The sequence below is a fragment of the Mustelus asterias genome, chromosome 20 (assembly GCF_964213995.1).
Source record: "Mustelus asterias chromosome 20, sMusAst1.hap1.1, whole genome shotgun sequence".
Lineage (NCBI taxonomy): Eukaryota > Metazoa > Chordata > Chondrichthyes > Carcharhiniformes > Triakidae > Mustelus > Mustelus asterias.
In genome coordinates, this window is record NC_135820.1 from 67,259,597 (window position 1) to 67,277,792 (window position 18,196).

Here is an 18,196-nt window from a genome sequence, read left to right on the forward strand (position 1 = left end):
ATGGGCAGGACCGTCAAGTTCCCGGCCTGGCTGGGTTTTCCTTGCATGCCACAGCACCCTCCCAACAAAACCAATTTAATTTTGGGGCCCATTCTGTAAAATAGATGCTGCTGTATGCAATTTCAAGGCCATTGTGTGTGAATAACTAAAAGGATATGGGATTGGCAGCTGAAAGGGTGAAGGCGCCTGATTCGAAAGATAACACGAAGATGGTGGAACGAACTGAACCTTTAACTCTTTTGTCTTATGTTTATTTCTGACATTGAAGCACCTCTTGTTTTTCATTTAAGCTTAACCTGTTTGTACTTTCCACTATACTGTCTTCCCCAAAAAGTCATGATGTAGAGTTGGCGGCGTTGGATTCGGGTAAGCACAGTAAGTAGTCTCACAACACCAGGTTAAAGTCCAACAGGTTTATCTGGTAGCACGAGCTTTTGTGGCACTGCTCCTTCATCAGGTGAGTGCAGTGCCTGAGTCACTCACCTGATGAAGGAGCAGTGTCCCGAAAGCTTGTGCTACCAAATAAACCTGTTGGACTTTAACCTGGTGTTGTGAGACGACTTACTGTCCCTGAAAAGTGTTTACAGTACTTTCTGGTTAGCACTGCTGTTTCATAGCTCCAGGGACCTGGGTTCGATTCCCGGCTTGGGTCACTGTCTGTGTGGAGTTTGCACATTCTCCTCGTGTCTGCGTGGGTTTCCTCCGGGTGCTCCGGTTTCCTCCCACAGTCCAAAGATGTGCGGGTTAGGTCGATTGGCCACGCTAAAAATTTGCCTCTTAGTGTCCTGAGATGCGTAGGTTAGAGGGATTAGTGGGTAAATATGTAGGGATAGGGCCTGGGTGGGATTGTGGTTGGTGCAGACTCGATGGGCCCAATGGCCTCTTTCTGCACTGCAGGGTTTCTATGATTCAGGAACCTGTGTAGGAGAAGGAGCAGCATAAAATTTGATTCTTTCGACTGAAAATAAAATGATTTTTTTCATCAATAAGGCTACTTTGTTGAAGAACCTGAAAATTCCATGTAAAGCTACAGGGTGGGATTTTCCTGGCTATGCTCGTCCCAAAACCGGAAAATCCCGCACAAGGTCAACGGACATTTGCATGGTCCTGCCCCATCCGTTACGATTCCCGTGGCGGTCCGGATGGGAACATTCCACCCACTGGGCTGAATTTTACCAGCACATCCACCCGAGGTTCGTACGATCCCGCCCGAAGCCAACGGAGAATGCTGTTCTCCAAGCCTTGCCCGCCCCCGGAATTGGGGCAGGGGATGCCGGTAAAATTCCAGCCACAATGTTTCATCTAATGAATGGCTGATGGAATTTTATTTTTACAAGGCAACCAATTAAACTAATGCGGATGTTAATCCCCAGATTGTCAGCATGTTCACCCTTCGGGAGAAATTTATTCTCTGAGGTAGGTGATTACTACAGGATTCTGAAGTATGCTTTATTCATCTTGTTGTACAAAGAGATGGACATAACTCAAAAGAGATGAAGGTCGCTCCCGCCTCCGATGGCTTTCAAAGATGCCAGTTGCAAATCTATTTATTTCACTTTGAGAAAGGGAGGGCCAAAACGCTTAGTAGAAGACTGAAATTGAAAAGAGTAAAAGGAATGCGATAAATCAGTTAGTAGTGATTATATGAGTTTTGAAAGCCTGAACATTGTATAGAGACTGTTAGCCTCAACTGCCAAGTGCAGTGGGAAAATACATTGTTTCAGAATTTGGAGTGGAATATGCTTTACGCGACATTGATTCTCAGGGAGTCTAAATGCCACACTTGGCCAAGAAGTGTTTACCAACTAAAGTTTTTTAAGTTCATTTATTAGTGTCATGGGGCGGCATGGTGGCACAGTGGTTAGCACTGTTGTCTCACAATGCCAGAGACCCGGGTTCGATTCCTGGCTTGGGTCACTCTCTGTGTGGAGTTTGCACGTTCTCCCCGTGTCTGTGTGGGTTTCCACCGGGTGCTCCGGTTTCCTCCCACACTCCAAAGATGTACGTGTTAGGTGGGTTGGCCATGCTAAATTGCTCCTTACTGTCAGGGAGACTAGCTAGGGTAAATGCATGGGTTGTGGAGATAGGGCCGGGATGGGATTGTGGTCGGTGCAGACTCGATGGGCCGACTGGCCTCCTTCTGCACTGTAGGATTCTATGATTCTATGTTTCTAAGTAGGGTTACATTAATGCTGCAATGAAGTTACTGTGAAAATCCCCAAGCCGCCACACTCCGGCACCTGTTCAGGTATACTGAGGGAGAATTTAGCATGGCCAATACACCAAACCAGCACGTCTTTCAGACTGTGGGAGGAAATCGGAGGAAACCCATGCAGACACGAGGAGAACGTGCACAATCCGCACAGACAGTGACCCAAGCCGGGAATCGAACCCGGGTCCCTAGTGCTGTGAGGCAGCACCACTGTGCCACCGTGCTGCCCATGTTATGGGATGCAGAGTCGAAGTCCTTCTATTCATCACTACTGTCACCTCAGCGAGAACAGTGAGAGAAAACTCATGCGGGGACCTGATTGGCATGTATCACTCAACGCCACCACTGCAGCATCATTACCGCAATGTTTTAATTTCATTTTCCAATCACATTACGCATTTTTAAGAAAATTTCAGTGCGATCTTCATCATGAATCTGATTTTATTTGTTGAGTGTTGCACAGCACAATCAAGTCAGCTAGCTGCAGATGTTTGGGTAAAATCCAATTAGTGCATTACAAATTTAGTTTTCACTGGAACACAATCAATTTTAATTCGTTTTACAGTAGACTGCTCTCTCTAATTGTGTGCATCCTCTCTACTGAGTATAGATTTAAGTAAATTACTCCGCTGAGTGGAAGAAAATTGTGCTATTTAGGTTGACAGCCTGCAAAATTAAAGAAAGAGAAGGTGTATATCATTAAATAAAGACATACAGAACAGATTATGATAAATTTTAGCTATTTTTCCATTAAACAGGATAATGCGTCTGGTTAAAACATTGACAAATTATGGCATGTTACATTTGGCTTTTCCATCCTTCAGATACCCATTAAAATTTCTCCCGGGTTAACTGTTGCATTGCCTGTACCACTTCCTAATACAGTTTAGCCCATTTATTTTGTTACTTAGTCAAGTATTGTATGCTTTAAAGTTGGGTAAAGTGACAGGCTGCAATATTACCAGTCTGAGCCCAGCAATTGAAAATGTCCATTAGGAGAGATCTTTGAGTACATTTATGTAACTTTGCAAGGTTACCTCCCTCTTCAGTTATTTCTTAACCTTCAGAGAGATGAGTGCATGTAGCATTAACCAAATGAAAGATTTCTTGTAGGGCGGCACAGTGGCACAGTGATTAGCACTGCTGCCTCACTGCGCCAGGGACCAGGGTTAAATTCCAGCCTTGGGTGACTGTGTGGAGTTTGCACATTCTCCCCATGTCTGCGTGGGTTTCCTCCAGATGCTCTGGTTCCTCCCACAGTCCAAAGATGTGTAGGTTTGGTAGATTGGTCATGCTATATTGCCTCTGAGTGCCCAAGGATGTGTAGGTTAGGGGGATTTAAAAAAACTCAAAATAAATCAGATGGGCTTTCTTAACTATAGCATGAGCATGGAGGGACCAGGACAGGTTGTTGGTGATCTGAACATCTAGAAACTTGAAGCTCTCGACCATCTCCACTTTATCACTGTTGATGTAGACGGGGGCATGTCCTCCATTACACTTCCTGAGGTTGATGACTATCTCCTTTGTTTTGCTGACATTGAGGTTCATTGTGTTCCTGATGAAATCTGTGAGCATACACCATTACAGTTTTATAGTATATTGTCCCCCTCCATTGCGGAAAAAAGTCCTGGCCTTCATTTGGTCAATTCACAAAGACATGACTGGAATGACAATCTTCTTCTGTGTAGAATTGAAGGTGCCTCCCCTTGTCACATCGCCTGATGGTATTTTACTTGTCGTGTTCCTCTTAGTTGCCTTTTGATCTTCACCCTATCTCTAACTGTAACACTATATCCTACACCCTCTCCTTTCCTTCTCCCCTCTGTACTCTATGAACGGTACGCTTTGTCTGTATAGAACCCAAGAAACAATACTTTTCACTGTATCCCAATACACGTGACAATAATAAATCAAATCAAATCAAGTTTTAACCATGAATAAAAAGCTAGTAACACTGCTGCCGTAGCAGTGCAAAAGTTCCAAATCATACCACAATTAGTTGGGTCTCCTTTATTCAAATCTTGATCCATACAAAACTGTTCACTAAACTTTTAAAGTTTATTTATTAGTGTCACGAGTAGGCTTATATTAACACTGAAATGAAGTTACTGTGAAAATCCCTAGTCATCACACTCTGGCACCTGTTTGGGTACACTGAGGAAGAATTTAGCATGGCCAATGCACCTAACCAGTTTTTCAGACTGTGGGAGGAAACAGGAGCACCCGGAGGAAACCCATGCAGTCATGGGGAGAACTTGCAGATTCTGCACGGACAGTGACCCAAGCCGGGAATCGAACCCAGGACCCTGGCGCTGTGAAGCAGTAGTGCCAACCCCGGTGCCACCGTGCCGCCCCATTGATGTAAAATGTTAAGGTATTGAGCTATTCCTTATACATTTTTATTTCATGAAAATATTTCTGTCTATGATGATCTCATGTGTTTTGATACAGTCATTACATTATCTTGCAATTCAGTACACTGCTAATGGAGAGGGATCAGCTCCATTCAGCTGGTTAACAAGTACACTACTTTTGACCCTTGATTGAACATTGCCACCGATGCTGTGAAGGTAAGCTATTGCTGGGCACTTTGTCTTTGCTGACCACAATTGGGAAACAATGAACTGTGAAATGCAGATATACAAATCAAAATTAATTTGCATGAAACCTGGCATTATCTGCTGCTCCAGTACAAATAAAGGAACTTGTGCAATGCACATTCAGAAAGCTGATTTTTTCCCCCAGAACCCTAATGGAACTAGGAAAAGTAAATGGCAAAAGGATGCAGCTGTGCGTGTTTAATCCAAAGCTTTATGCATACTTCGAACTTCAATGTTTAGATTTATTTTCACAGCACTCATTATTGCTAGATTCTCCCAGGGTCCAATTCAGATGGATTATTATTCTCTCCATTTGTCAAATTTATGTTTCACTTCTGCAACTTGTTGATTCCTTCCAGTTTCTGAGTGAATATTTCGAAAACATTGGGGAGGCGATGGCCTAGTGGCATTAGTTTTTCAAAGTTCCTTCAAAGTTTATTTATTCATATCACAAGTAGGCTTACATTAACACTGCAATGAAGTTACTGTGAAAATCCCCTGGCTGCCACACTTCAGCGTCTGTTCGGGTACACTGAGGGAGAATTTAGCATGGGCAATGCACCTAACCAGGACGTCTTTCGGACTGTGGGAGGAAACCGGAGCACCCGGAGGAAACCCACGCAGGCATAGGGAGAATGTGCAGACTCCGCACAGACAGTGACCCAAGCTGGGAATCGAACCTAGGCCGCTGGGACTGAGGCAGCAGTGCTAACCACTGTGCCACCGTGCGTCCCTACATATTATCACTAGATTATTAATCCAGAAACTCAGCTGGGGACCCGGGTTGGAATTCTGCCACAGCAGATGGTGGAATTTGAATTCAATTAAAAAAATCTGGAATTAAGAATCTACTGATGACCATGAAACCATTGTCAATTGCCCATCTGGTTCACTAATGTCCTCTAGAAAAGGAAATCTGCCGTCCTTACCTGGTCTGTCCTACATGTGACTCCAGAGCCCCAGTAACGTGGTTGACTTTCAATTGCCCTGGGCAACTAGGGATGGGCAATAAATGCTGGCCAGCCAGCGATGCCCATGTCCCACGAATGAATAAACAAAATCGTATTTTTCTCAACTGGCAGCTAAGCGCGAACTCTAGATTGTCACCAAAACCTCTTCTACAATGTAGCCCTGATACATACCCTGATGTTACCCAATCTCTGTTAACATCCTTATACATGTTTCTGTCACTACTAAAACTGTATTCTTTAATAACTTGCCTGCTGCCCTCTCATGCTCCACTTCTTTCAGTTGCCTCATCGAGCAGTGAATCCCACTTGGCCATCGCGCCATATCCCATTACTCACAAGGCAACCTCTCCCAAAAAACTATGGGCACGATTTTCCCATCCCGCCTGCCACGGGAATCGTAGTGGGTGGGACAGGACCATGCAGAGGTCAAAGAGCCTCAGGTAGGATTTTCCGATCTTGGGGCGAGCATGGCTGGAAAATCCCACCCTACGAAGGTAAATGCCTCTTCCGGTCCTTAAAGCCATTTCATAGAATCACGGCATTGTTCTGATGCAAAAGATGGCCATTTTGTCTTCCCCACTCTCTAACCTATCGCAACCTTCTCTTTTGTTCCCCCTGCCCTTCCTTCCACCCATTTCCAAAAGCATAAAATCCATCACATTCCGACCACTCTTCAGTTCTGACAAAGAGGCATATTGGACTTGAAACGGTGTATCTGTTTCTTCCAGCCTTGCTGAGTTTTTCCAGAATTTTCTGGTTTTTATTTCAGATCACCAGCCTCCACAGTATTTTGCTTTTATTAACAAGTGCATCTCAGTGTTGGGGTGGTCCAAGCTTACCAAGAGGGAATTGATAGAGTCCTCTGGAAGAATCAGTTTCTGAATGTTTCCTAACGATCAAATTCTTCAGCTTTTTGAAGCTAGTTTATCCTTTATCATAAAGTCTTCCATCCCATGCATTCAAAGCAAGGAATAATACTTTCAGTGGAAGCTAAACTCATGTTGATCAAGGTCCTTCCAGTCTGGCATATGTTTTTCCAGTACCAAAAACCTGGCTGAGGCCAGAATTTATGAATAGTTTTGAATGAGGGTGGCACAGAGGTTAGCACTGCTGCCTCACAGTGCCTGGGACCCAGGTTCGATTCTGGCCTTGAATAGCTGTCTGTGTGGAGTTTGCACACTGCCCGTGCCTGTGTGGGTTACCTTTGGATGCACCAGTTTCCTCCCACAGTCCAAAGATGTGCGGGTTAGGTGGATTGGCCAGGCTATATTGCCCCTTAGTGCCCAGGGATGTGTAGGTTAAGGTGATTAGTCATGGTAAATAACAGGGTTTGGGCCTGGGTAAGATGCTCTTTTGGAGAGTCAGTGCAGACTTGATGGACTGAATGACCTCCCTCCACTGTAGGGATTCTATGGAAATATTGGAAGATCACCATGCTTTATTAAATATGGGGCCCAGATGAGACCATTTTATGCACAGAGGCAGAAATAGCTTTGGATTATGCACCTGCTCTTTGGTCTTATGCCCCCTTCACAGCTTTACAGATATACTGGATATGCTGTTCCGGTCAAATTAGCTCATAGGGCTCCTTTTACAAACAGTTAAGTATTTTAATTCAATTTTGGGGTTCAACTCAAAGAGTGCAGAGGAAGCAGGACTTGCATCATCTTTTATTACTGGACTGCAACTGAGAGACTTAACATCGGACGTCCTTTGAAAATACATTGACTGGTCTTGACCATCTGCCCAAAGCCATTAAAAGTCTTTCATCATTGCAGTCAAGTCCGCAGATCAGACCCTGAGTTCACTTTCCTGGTCATCTGCTTCCATCACCTTCAGAGGATTTGAGGGCTGCCTGACTCCCCGAGAGAAAGAGGTGTCTCACCTCCTGTTTATTTCCATGATTAAGATCTCCAGCGCTGTGGCGGAGATCCTTGGAGCCCTCTTTCTGTCTTGTTGTTCCATTTCCCTTCTCCCCAGTTGCAGCACTGACAGTGAGCAGCAACCTCGATTTAGTCAGTGGTGATTCTCTTGAAGAGGGTCAGACAGCCTTTGAGGGCTGGAGGTTTCCCAGTCCCACATGCAGTTTGACCCCATGTTGAATGTGCACCCAGTCAGCAGGACAGGACACACTTGCACACTGTTATTATCATTCAAAAGCGGAGTTAGAAAATGTTTGCAGGAAAGGGTGAGGGTGCATGATGAATTGTGATTTCCTTGGCTTGAAAATGGGTGCAAATACTTAATCCGAATCTCTGATACATTTTCTTAAAGTACACATCCACCAGTAGTCCTTCCTCATTTAGAACTAAATGAAACTCCTCCAATATCTCCACTGATTAGCCATTGGGCTCTAAGCTAGGGAAGGTCTTGATTTTGATTGATTTCAGCACCTATGGATTAGAGAGCGAGGTAAAAGTGATCAGGTTGCTGCTTACCTGCCCCGCTTTGATTTTACCAATGGCGGAGGAGGCGATGGGCAGCCATCTCACCCACAGGCCCTTGGGTGGCCCATTACTGACCATTTAAGGCCTTCTCGCGTCACCTATGGGGTTTTACAAATGGCGGAGGAGGCCACCACCAAGAGTCTCAGTTGCCAGGTGAATGCTGATGAACTGGCAGCCAGGCGAGGGAGTTGCATCCTTTTTGGGCCCCCTTTTCCCAATCAAGGCCTTCCCAAAGGTGTGACTTTGATTGGTCGACAGCTCTCAGAGGCAGGACCTCCTCCCAACGAGGGAGGAAGGCCCTCTTCAAGCCAATTAATCACCAGGCAGCCGTGAAATGGCTACAGGACAAATTGGTGGAACGTAAAATTCAGCCCCGAGTTTCTGATCTATATTGTTATACAAGTCTGAATATCAGCTGAAGACAGGACTGGGCTTGTGCACAATCCCTGCTGAAGTTACAGATGATTAATGGGCACTTGGACAAAGTACCAGAAGATGAGTGATGCCTGTGAATCTGTATCCCATTAAGAAGTTAATGCCTTAAGGAGAAGAGGAGAGGGCGGTAAAACTGGTGAGAATGATATTTGAATAAAAGAAAACTGTCATTATCTGGGTTTTGATCTGAGTTATGTAATGTGGCATATTTTCTGAAATCCTGTGTAGGAGTGTTTCTGTGTTGCCACATTGGGAACTCATGCATAACTAGAGGAAAGAATGTCAAGTGTGTGCAATTGCATGCAAATTTATTTTTCCAGTAGTGGGGAAATTAATCAGGGCAATTTGAATTAATGCCTGTTCTTGTGCCATGGGTGGCACAGTGGTTAGCACTGCTGCCTCACAGTGCCATGGATCCAGGTTCGATTCCCGGCCTCGGGTCACTGTCTGTGTGGAGTCTGCACCTTCTCCCCATGTCTGCGTGGGTTTCCTCTGGGTATTCCGGTTTCCTTCCACAGTCCAAAGATGCGCGAGTTAGGTGGATTGGCCATGATAAATTGTCCATTAGCGTCAGGGAGATTAGCAGGGTAAATATATGGGGTCATGGTGATAGGGCCTGGGTGGGATCGTTGTCGGTGCAGGCTCGAATGGCCTCCTTCTGCACTGTAGGGATTCTATGATTCTGTGCCCTTGAGTGTGTATAATATTTGCTGTATTGTCAACTTACTTTCATTGGCTACTGTTAATTTTTGTAATGTAGATTTGAGCTTTTTTCGAAGCTCTGATCGTTTAACATGGTTGACATGATTGCACTGCAGATGAAGCAGTTCACAATCCGAATGACAGCATTCCCAACACTCTGAAATGTGCAAGTTCTGAAGAACTGAATATTTGCACAGACAAGATTGCAACAGCAACTTATAAGGAAGGACTGGATGTGGACAACTTGCATATCTCAAAAATGAATGTTCTGTGGCCAACATTTCCAAAGCTATTGTAAACATCAATCTTCAAAGCCACTATTATTACAGGAAACCATCCATAGATCTATTGTCTCACATTCCTTGCGTTCTTTTGTTCCTGCATGCCATTGCGAGAAAGAGGTTTCTATCTCACCATGAAGATGTAAAAAAGATATCATGTAACAAATATCTCTGCATCCTGCGCGTAAATAACTGGCTTCAGTCATGTTTTCATACAACCTGCTGAAATATGAGTTTTCATGTATATCAGCATAACATCCTTGGACTTGCTCTATTCTGCAAACATGAGAGAGTGAGTAGAACAACAGTCACTGCCAATATTTGGAACACTAATCTAAATCAGGAACTTGATCTTCCTCAATTAAGCGAGCAGACTGAGGACGAAATCCTAATTCAATAATTGTCTCGGTCTGAATCAAGAATAATCTGTCAATAAACGCACCAAACTAGGTTCCGGCTTGAAGCCAGAAAGCATCACAGTTAAAGCTATTGTTTTAAATTAATCATTCAGGCACACTGAAAGGAACCCCCACAAAGATTGAGTTCGCTTTAGGATGAATGTGTCTTCAACAAATGGTCTTTTTGGTCCATGCCATTCCTATCTGGGATGGCACAGTGGTTAGCACTGCTGCCTCACAGCGCTAGGGATCCGGGTTCAATTCCTGGCTTGGGTCACTGTCAGTGCGGAGTTTGCACGTTCTCCCCGTGTCTGCGTGGGTTTCCTCCGGGTGTTCTGGTTTCCTCCCACAGTCTGAAAGACGTGCTGGTTAGGTGCATTGAGTGTAGCGACTAGGGGAATTTCACAGCAACTTCATTGCAGTGTTAATGTAAGCCTTATTTGTGACTAATAAATAAACTTTACTTTATCAATTATAGTTTTTCCATTCTCCTCCTCACTTTCAGTAGTATAACCCACTAGTATATGGTTAGGTGCATTGGCCAGGCTAAATTCTCCCTCAGTGTACTTGAACAGACGCCTTAGTGTGGTGACTAGGGGATTTTCACAGTAACTTCATTGCAATATTAATGTTAACCTACTTGTGACACTAATAAATAAATCTTGCCTGATTTTCCTTGTCTTCAGCTCTGACGAAGGGTCATCCAGACTCGAAACGTTGGCTCTATTCTCTCTCCACAGATGCTGCCAGACTGGCTGAGATTTTCCAGCATGTTTGGTATTTGTTTCAGATTCCAGCATCCGCAGTATTTTGCTTTTATTGGTCTGTTTTGGTGCTGTAATATTCCATGATGTCATGGACCAGCAGAACTTGGATTATAATCAGGATCTATTTAACCTCTTTGAAACGCGCAGGTAGCAAAATCTGGATCCAAAGCACCGGCAATCTTGGAGACTGAAAAATTGTGGCAGATTCATTTCCAGCCACTCCTAGTGTGGCGAGCATGGCCACACTTGCAAGGTTGTTAACGCAGGAATGCCGTGCATGCACCACGAACATGCAGAGTGGGAAATCGGAACTGAACTCATCATCTCGTGAAGATTTGGCATCCAATTTGCTGATAGACCTTGTTTATATCATCTTTTAAATGCACTCCCCTCCCACAAGCGCCACTTACAGTCATCAACATTAGATTTGCGGGCGGCGTGCTATTGGCTTTCCTTCAGTGCGGCATTGAAGTTCTGTGTTGTTGGAGGGATTATGAAAAGGCTTTGGAATCAGGAAATGGTGCTGATTTTCTTTCAAGGAGTTCAGTGGAGTTTGAAGGCCTGTCAACAAAAGGTTAGCTCTCACTCATGGAGGCTAACATTGCTGACTTACTTATGCTGCAGAACCACAGGGTGATGGAACAAGGACAACACAGAGGGAAGCTGTGCTATCGGAGACGGGGACTTTTCAATAGATGTCCATATCCACTAAGGATATCCAGAGTGCATCTCCTACCTCCAACTTAACTAGGAGCAGCGTCTGAGCAAGCTATAGTTCAGAGAGGTGATCACTGGATTGTGTCACCCACTGGGTGGCACGGTGGCACAGTGGTTAGCACTCGGTTGGCCTCGGGTCAATGTCGCTGCGGAGTTTGCACTTTCTCCCTGTGTCTGCATGGGTTTCCTCCGGGTGCTCCGGTTTCCTCCCACAGTCCAAAGATATGCAGGTTAGGTTAATTGGCCATGCTAAATTGACCCTAGTGTCAGGGGATTAGCAGAGTGGATGTGTGGGCTTGCAGGAATAGGGCCTGTGTGCGATTGTGGTTGGTACAGACTCGATGGGCCAAATGGTCTCCTTCTGCACTGTAGGAATTCTATGATTCTATGATATTCCAAACTGGACCCACAACCATAGAAGAAGGCAAGGATAGTGCTGTCAGTGGCTGTCAAGACTGCCATTCCCCTCAACTTCTATGCCAGCCAATCTTTCCATGCTGGAGCCTTTGACAGTGCCAACAGCTCACAGTCTGAAATGCATTGTGGCATAGCTCTATACAGAAGGTCCCCATGGCATTGGCCACCACTTCCACCCTGGGATGGATGGACACCAAGCTTTGCACCAAGTCCCATGCCAATTTTGAGGCAGATTCTTTCATGCTCCTTGAAAGTGATAACATGCTGTCTAGCAGGCCTAATAGTGCACCAAGCATCTCTGTGTGCTTCACTTTGCGAGGAATGAGAGTGAAATGGAATTTGAAAAGGTGCACAAGACAGGAACATAACATTTCTATCTGATGAAAAGTGATCAACCTGAGACATTGGGTGGAAGTTTCCGTGCAACCGGCCACGTGATTCGTGGCAGCAGAGGCAGCCCACCATTAACCGGCGGTGAGATCCTCTGGTCCTGCCGTTGTCGATGGGGGTTTCCCGTTGAATGCACTCCTTGCTGCCGCAAAACCCGTGGCAGGGGTGTGCCATCAGTGAATCCCGCCAGTGTGAATAGCTGGAAAATTCTGGCCATTAATTCTGCTTCCCTCTGCATGGCCTGCTGTGCAACCTCAGCATTTTCTGTTCACATTATAGATTTCCAGAATCTGCAGCATTTTACTTTCGAAATAAAAAGCAGGCGCCTCCATTTCACTAAGGAAAATATCACTGAGCTATGTGACCTATAGCTGTCACAACTGGAGTGATGAATCAGGGCCTGGACAACTAAGGAAATTTGGAATGCCCACTACAACTCTCACCAACATCTACAGATGCACCATAGAAAGCATCCTTTCTGGTTGTATCACAGCTTGGGTATGGGCTCCTGCTCTGTCCAAGATGCCAAGAAACTACAAAGAGTCATGAACGAAGCCCAGTCCATCACTCAAACCAGCCTCCCATCCATTGTCTCTGTCTACACTTCCCGCTGCCTAGGAAAAGCAGCCAGCATAATCAAGGACCCCACACATCCTGGACATTCTCTATTCCATCTTCTTCTGTTAGGAAAAAGATACAAAAGTCTGAGATCACATACCAATCGACTCAAAAACTTCTTCCCTGCTGCCATCAGACTTTTGAATGGACCTATCTCACATTAAGTTGATCTTTCTCTACACCCTAGCTATGATTGAAGCACTAAATTCTGCACTCTCTCCTTTCCTTCTGTAAGTACAGTATGCTTTGTCTGTATAGCACACAAGAAACAATACTTTTCACTAATACAATAATAAATCAAATCAAATCAAAATTCTGTGGCGTTAATGCATTCGTGACTCTTATCTTTTATGCAACAGACCCTTTCCAGACTTTGCCAGGTGATAACAGCAACATCCACCAGTTTGTAATGCATTGTTGTATCAGGGCGATTCCAGCACTCTATGGCAAAAGGAAGGAGTATATTACATTCCCAATGCACAGAGCAAAGCAGGATGAAATAGCTCTAGGATTTGCCTTTATTGCAGGCTCCCCAGGGTTCAAGGTTCCTTGGACTAAGCCCTCATTTCTGTACATGCTCCCCATCACCCTTATGACATCTTTCTAAATAGAAGCAGCTTCTTCTCCCTCAACATCCAGCTTGTTTGCAACCATTGGTGACTCCGCATTATGCTGGCTTGAATCTGGTTTCCTAGGTGCAGTTCTGATTTATTTCTCCTGTGTCAGTCCTCGCTTTTACCTTAGTCCAAACAGGCTGTCAGGGCACAGGCGAGACAAGGGCTATCCCCTTCAGTCATGGTTCGTGGTTCCTGTCAAGAGTCCAGCACAGTTTCAGATGTCACCTGCCAACAAGGGCTATTTTGCTCCCAGGAATTTCACCAGGCAGACAGTGGCTGTGCTTCCACTGTTTGGATCATTTAGGGGAGTTTGCAGTGCAGCCCTGACTGTCTGTCCAGATGTGTAGGATAGACAGCCCTCACCACCATCTGTGAAACAAGAAGCGCAGGAAGCTGGAGGAGGAGAAGGAGCAAAATTGACCTTTGGTGCAGATCAGAGAAAGAAGTGGTTGGTGTAAGTAGCTGCAGTTCGCCATGTAAGGTACATAGGGTGAGATGGAAGTAAAAAGGTATGGAGAAATGCTGTGCAACATCTGCTCCAGCATTGACATTTACCACGGCCATAACCCCCCCATTGTCCAGGATGGACATCTCAAGTTCTTCCAGAGAGGGTGGATGAGCAGGTGGACTCAGACTCTCCTGGCTATGGCTCTTTGCAGCCTGTGCAAGTCCTTCTGTAAGATAGATGTGCCCGTGTTTATGATCTACCTGAGTTGTTTGGAGAATGGTCCTGACATAATCATAGAATCATAGAATCCCTACAGTGCAGAAAGAGGCCATTCAGCCCATCGAGTCTGCACCAACCACAATCCCATATTCCCATAACCATACTTATTTACTCTATTAACCCCCTGACCCTAAGGGACAATTTATCATGGCCGATCAACCTAACCCGCACATCTTTGGAATGTGGGAGGAAACCGGAGCATCCGGAGGAAACCCACGCAGACACGGGGAGAATGTTCAAACTCCACACAGACAGTGACCCAAGCCAGGAATTAAACCCGGGTCCCTGGTGCTGTGAGGCAGCAGTGCTAACCACTGTGCCACCGTGCCGCCCCATTTCCTGTATAATTTGTGATATGTGTTGTGGAGAAGTTATCGTTGTGGTAATGATGAAACTATTGGAATGAAACATGGGGCAATGGTTGCAGGACAGCAGATGGAAGCGGGCGAGAGAAATACTAGTGAGGCTGGAGGTGCAAGCAGAGTAAGAGAGCAGGATTCATACCTTGACAACTCTGGTGATGTTGTTGAACTTGTTCTACATTGTTGCCATGCTCCAGGTGTTCAGATCCTTAAGCTAATAAGGGTGTTCTATTTAGAAAGATGTCATAAGGGTGATGGGGAGCATGTACAGAAATGAGGGCTTAGTCCAAGGAACCTTGAACCCTGGGGAGCCTGCAATAAAGGCAAATCGTAGAGCTATTGTCACTGTGGGCAGTTAGTTGAAACTGGTGGATATCCCTCCCAACTCCTGATGCACGGCGAAGGGTCATATTGGACTCAAAACACTAACTCTTCTTCTCTCTCCACAAATGCTGCAGACCTGCTGAGCTATTCCCGCACTTTCTGCTCCATGCCTGTTGCATTATTATTTGGACCAGATAACAAACTCTTCACTTGTTTCTCATTCCTGTTTTTAATTGTCTATTTTGTAAATGATTCTATTTCAAAAATAATGTATGCAGCCAATGCTATATAAATATATTCTTTGCTGTGCTCTTTCTCATTTTGACTTGGTTTGTGGTTGATATTTTTCCCAGAGTTTCTGATCTGTGGTTGCAATTCCCTTGTCACCCCAGTCTGAGCATGTGCAATATTTCAAGCATGCATTAATACAATCCTCTCAGATGAGCTGGCAGGGATTGTCTTCACTGTGTTAGAGGATTTATGAGTTCCGTTACTTCTCAAAATGATTTAAAAACAAGCTGGATTTTTTTTCTGTATAGTTACACACTTAAGCTATTATTAAAAGGACATTACTAACTCTGCCCTCCCAATGGGAGTTGGTCAGACAGGCGGTTAAAATTAAGCCCACGTGTTTCAGTCCCTACTCCCACTGTGCTCCTGCTTAGCATTTTTTCTTAAAAGTTTGACTCCATTAATTGAACCTCAAAGGGACACGGGGGTTCCCCAATACTACCAAACAAAAATAACTAACGAAAGTACCTCCTTTTTAAAAGTGGCACAATTAATAAACAACAAAGCCAAACAAGGGAAAAGGAATCTTGTCAAATTAAGCAAGAATATTCTTTCCAATGTTGACCATGCACTCCAGCTCTTGCTTTGGTCACTGAAGCCCTCAAGTGTACCAGTGGAAACCGCCTGTTCCTTCTACAGAGTCACCCAGAGACAGACAAAGCCACAAAAGAGAGGCAAGAAGTCAGAGCGGCCACCTCCATGGAGGGCATCCAATCTGAATCTGCTTGGTCAAGGCAAGATACAAACCTGGAGATGTCAGCTAGTGAAAAACCAGGCATCAGAAATAGTCCTAAAGTTGGTGACAACTTAATACGCCTGTGAAGCAATAGTGTTCTGTTGACATAGCTGGATACCTGGGAGATCATGTGGAAGTTTGAATGGATGTGTTGATCCAGGGCAAGGGAACACCAAGTGGAGAGGTTGAAATCCTGGATGTGTATCCTTGGTGAAGGCATCTGAGAGAAAGTCTTGTGTGGGAGAAGATTCCAAGCATGTTCTTCGAGAGGGGTGTTTTGAAACCCTAGTGTGAAAGCCAGAGTTCCAATGAGAACAATTGGCTCACAGTGTTTCAATCATCTGGGGAGATTTGGTGAGAAATCCACAGAAGTTGTTTTGGGTGGCATCTGTCACTTGGTTTCAGAGTATAGAGTGTGTGACCACATTTCACCTATTGGTTTACATAGACTGTGTACTTACTGAGAACATTAGACTATATATTCTGTAACACAAATCTGTATATATCCGTGATGGAGTGATGTATTACAGTTAATATTTTCATGTTTAATAAATGTTTTATTCTTTTGTTAAAAATTAATTGGCAGTCCTGTGAATCAGTTCATTCATCAAAATAAAAGTTAGGATCTGTTGAGCCGGGTTCCACTTTGGGACCTGACTTTCCAAAAGCAATATAGGTGGGATGGTACAGGGGTGCAGGAACAAGCCGGTCTGGATCAATATGAGTACAAATCATTGATGTTGGCAGGACAGGTTGAGAAAGCAATTATAGCATACAGGGCACAGAGTACAAATGCAAGGAAGTTATGATGAACCTGTATAAAACATTGTTTCAACCTCAACTGGATTATCATGTCCAATTCAGAGCACTGCAATTTAGGAAGGATGCAAAGACATTAGAGAGGGTGCAGATAAGCTTTGTGAGAATACTTCCACGGGTGAGGCATTTCAGATGGATTGGAACATCTGGGGCTGCTCTTCTTGGAGAAGAGAAGATCAAGAAGAGATTTATAGAGATGTTCCAAATGATTCGAGTAGATGTGGCAAAACTGTTCCTGTTGGTGGAAAGGCCGAGAACCAGAGGACACCTAATTAAGATGATTGGCAAAATAAGGCTACATAAGCAAAAGGTTTTCTACAATCTGGTTAGGATCTGGAGTGCACTGCCTGAGGTGGGGTGGAGAAAAATTCAATTGAGGCATTCAAAAGAGAATTGGATAATTAACTCTAAGGAAGAAATCATATAAAATAGAATCCCTACAGTGCAGAAGGAGGCCATTTGGCCCATCAAGCCTCCACCGACCACAATCCCACCCAGGCTCGATCCCCTTAACCCCATGTATTTACCCGACTAGTCCCCCTGACACTAAGGGGTAATTTAGCATGGCCAATCCACCTAACCCGCACATCTTTCGACTGTGGGAGGAAACCGGAGCACCCAGAGGAAAACCACGTAGACATAGGGAGAATGTGCAGACTCCGCACAGACAGTGACCTGAGGCCGGGAATTGAACCTGGGTCCTTGGTGCTGTGCGGCAGCAGTGCCAACCACTGTGCCACCGTGATCGGTGGCAGTGGGGGGGTGGGGGGGAAGGTGGATCGGATGACTCCATTCAGATCGGTGGGGGGGGGGGAGCGGGGGGGCAGGGGGGCGGGGGGGGGTTGTGGGGGGCAGCAGAGAGTCCGCAGCCACTCTGCCTCTGCTCAGTGAGAGGGATGGGGGATCTGCTGCCACTCTCTGTGTGATCGGTGGGGGAAGGGGAGTCTGCTGCCAATCTGCGGGTGATCGGTTGCGGGGGAGGGCAAGGGGCCATGATCAGTCTGAGGGGGAATGAGGGGATAAAAGAGTCATTAAAGTTGCGGGGGTGGGGCAATGTCTGTGGGGGCCAGGGGGAGGCATTATCCGGCCTGGAAGCGATGTAGCAGGGGAGCGCTTATCTTTTTTAAAACTGCGTATGCGCAGTTGGAGGTGCTGATCGGAGCTGCAACATTTCGAGCGCATCAAGCCCTGCAGCGTGATTCAGAATCGCTGCTATTTTTCAGGCAGAGTGCGTATGGGGGCGCCCGAGAAATGGGTCTAAAAGTCAGATTTGAAACACTCCCAGTTTCAAGTCCACCCAGCACTTAGAATGAAAATGGTAAAATAGGGCCCGTTAAGTAAACTCACAAGAGTTGTAGAAAC